The following is a 3,687-nucleotide window of genomic DNA, read 5'->3' as shown; positions in this document are numbered from 1 at the left end:
GATCCAAACCCGTAAGACTTTTGTTCATCTTCGGAACACAAATTAAGATATTTTAATGAATTCTGTCCCTCCATTGAAAGTCTCCGCAACTACCACTTTGACACCTCAAAAAGTTCCCAAAGAGATCATAAAACTTGAGTTTGATGAATTGAGTGTCGGTTCATATTTTCTGAAGAGACTCAATTGAACAAACAGATCAAACTCAACTTGCTTGAACCACGAGAATGAACCTCATTGGTTCGTGCGGAAGCTCAAACGTGCTGCGAAACACAAGAATGAACCTCATTGGTTCTTACGGAACCTCAAACGTGCTGTATGACACGCGAGAATGAACCTCATTGGTTCGTACGGAAAGTCAAATGTGCTGCGAAACACAAGAATGAACCTCATTGGTTCTTACGGAACCTCAAATGTGCTGTATGACACGCGAGAATGAACCTTATTGGTTCGTGCGGATGCTCAAACGTGCTGTGAAACACAAGAATGAACCTCATTGGTTCGTGCGGACGCTCAAACGTGCTGTGAAACACAAGAATGAACCTCATTGGTTCGTGCGGACGCTCAAACGTGCTGTGAAACACAAGAATGAACCTCATTGGTTCTTACGGAACCTCAAACGTGCTGTATGACCCGAGAATGAACCTCATTGGTTCGTGCGGACGCTCAAACGTGCTGTGAAACACAAGAATGAACCTCATTGGTTCTTACGGAACCTCAAATGTGCTGTATGACCCGAGAATGAACCTCATTGGTTTTTGTGGAAGCTCAAACGTGCTGCGAAACACAAGAATGAACCTCATTGGTTTATACGGAACCTCAAGTGTGCTGTATGACACACGAGAATGAACCTCATTGGTTCGTGCGGAAACTCAAACGTGCCATATGACACGCAAGAATGAACCTCATTGGTTCGTACGGAAAGTCAAATGTGCTGCGAAACACAAGAATGAACCTCATTGGTTCTTACGAAACCTCAAATGTGCTGTGAAACACAAGAATGAACCTTATTGGTTCTTACGGAACCTCAAACGTGCCATATGACACGCGAGAATGAACCTCATTGGTTCGTGCAGACGCTCAAACGTACTGTGAAACACAAGAATGAATCTCATTGGTTCTTACAGAACCTCAAACGTGCTGTATGACACGCGAGAATGAACCTTATTGGTTCGTGCGGATGCTCAAACGTGCTGTGAAACACAAGAATGAACCTCATTGGTTCGTGCGGACGCTCAAACGTGCTGTGAAACACAAGAATGAACCTCATTGGTTCGTGCGGACGCTCAAACGTGCTGTGAAACACAAGAATGAACCTCATTGGTTCTTACGGAACCTCAAACGTGCTGTATGACCCGAGAATGAACCTCATTGGTTCGTGCGGACGCTCAAACGTGCTGTGAAACACAAGAATGAACCTCATTGGTTCTTACGGAACCTCAAATGTGCTGTATGACCCGAGAATGAACCTCATTGGTTTTTGTGGAAGCTCAAACGTGCTGCGAAACACAAGAATGAACCTCATTGGTTTATACGGAACCTCAAGTGTGCTGTATGACACACGAGAATGAACCTCATTGGTTCGTGCGGAAACTCAAACGTGCCATATGACACGCAAGAATGAACCTCATTGGTTCGTACGGAAAGTCAAATGTGCTGCGAAACACAAGAATGAACCTCATTGGTTCTTACGAAACCTCAAATGTGCTGTGAAACACAAGAATGAACCTTATTGGTTCTTACGGAACCTCAAACGTGCCATATGACACGCGAGAATGAACCTCATTGGTTCGTGCAGACGCTCAAACGTACTGTGAAACACAAGAATGAATCTCATTGGCTCTTACAGAACCTCAAACGTGCTGTATGACACGCGAGAATGAAGCTCATTGGTTCGTGCGGAACCTCAAACGTGCTGTATGACACGTGAGAATGAACCTCATTGGTTGTTGCACGTTAAGTGTACATTCTTGCCACAACAGATGTGTGAGTTGAGTGGACTAAACCTCTCAATTCATATGGATTCGTTTTATGAACTCTTTATGAAAAGTGTCAGTTAGCTGTCAGGGATAGTAAGTTCTCAGATTTCATCAAAAATATCATGATTTGAGTTCTGAAGATGAACGAAAGTCTTACGGGTTTGGAACAACATGAGGGTGTGTAATTAATGACAGAATTGACATTTTGGGGTGAACTAACTCTTTAATGTCGAAATACATTTTGGGCCACAGCATAATAAATCAAGGCCAAGGTTAAACCTTATTTATGTGCATCTCTTTTAAGTCTTGCAAGTTTTTAAGCCTGATCTAACAGAAATCTTCAATCTGTTTATAATAAAATGCTACAAACCGCCCATAAACGTGTCCAGAGCCAAGACTATTTGTCAGCACATGTTTATGAGTACACAATCGAGACAACTCCGGAGTAAGCTAAACATAAGCAGGCCCAACCACACCCGTGCTCCCTGAGCTCCGATCCGGACGTCACTGGCACATTTGCCATGTGACTCGGCAAAAGGGATTTTCGAAAACACAGCGTCCAGTCTTCGTTTCACCTTTGATCTTCAAGTATATCTATTTAGCTATCCTTGAAACTCGAAATGAATCATTGGCAATACGCCAAGGGCCATTATCACAGAAGCCAAGGTACTTATGAACACATTCTTTCTATGTTCTAAGCTTTTGACCGCGTGGGAATGGTGAATCAGTCGATTAACTCTCAAGCGGCAGTCGAAACATCCTCAATGGCTTCCTGAGAGCTGTTGGCCCATCTGCAAATTCCAGTAAATGAGCATTGTTTCAATTGCCCTCACTGTTAAGAATCGTATTCGCATCCAAATCAATCTAGCGTGAATATGGACCTGTCACCAGGAAGGATGCGAAAGTTTGTTTTCTTCCTCTGTTATTTCACGTCTTTAACACTGTGAAAAAGAATAACCGAGAGACCCCACAGAGGGACAACCTCATTGGACTTCCCATTATTGTTTTTCCAGCCAAGATATACTGTTTTTTTTTTCAGGTACCTCCCTCCGTCTCTCTTGGTCCCCCAGGTACAGACCTTGGGAGGCAAGTTTCATTGTGAGAACAAAAGGTTGAAGAGTTGTGTTCCCATAAAAGTGCAATCACTCTTTTCCCCCCTTTTTCTTGACTCAGCTGTGTGTTACTCTGTTTATTCTTGATTCTGGAGTGGTAGCTGAATGAGCAGGACACTTCTAATCTTCCTGCTCCGGAGGGGAGCACAATACTGCGAATCACCATGCACACAATCCATAGTAATTCCCAGAATGGACAGACTGAGCAAAACTCCAAACTGCTTCCCCCTTCATCTTTACAATAATACCAGATTATTCTATTTTACATTTTCTCTTGTTCAATGAAAATTGTCTGGGTGTTTCTTCAACTACGGACACCTTTGTCCCTGTGGACTTTCAAAAAAACGACTTAAACACAATATTCTGTCATTTTTCTTAAACTAGCAAATGTAATTTCTAGCACATCTCTAATAATTATACCTTTGATATGTGGCGGAAATGACATTTTTAAAGTTTTTATAATAAAATGGCAGACTCTTTTGCCATTAAAATACACATTTTATGCATCTAAAATACACATATTCAAATAATGCTCTCACACTATTTCTTACTGAATCATATTCTGAATGACTGGAAATAATGCGCAATAAAAATATACT

At 42.0% G+C, this 3,687-nt stretch overlaps 1 pseudogene; it reads right to left on the bottom strand.

Moving 5' to 3' along the window:
• Window positions 1–202: 202 nt before the first annotated feature.
• On the bottom strand, window positions 203–3,254 carry LOC148976865 (uncharacterized; annotated as a pseudogene).
• Between the last annotated feature and the right edge of the window lie 433 nt (window positions 3,255–3,687).

Source organism: Pimephales promelas, chromosome 13, assembly GCF_988280905.1.
Source record: "Pimephales promelas chromosome 13, fPimPro1.hap1.1, whole genome shotgun sequence".
Lineage (NCBI taxonomy): Eukaryota > Metazoa > Chordata > Actinopteri > Cypriniformes > Leuciscidae > Pimephales > Pimephales promelas.
This window is presented reverse-complemented; position numbering and strand designations above follow the sequence as displayed.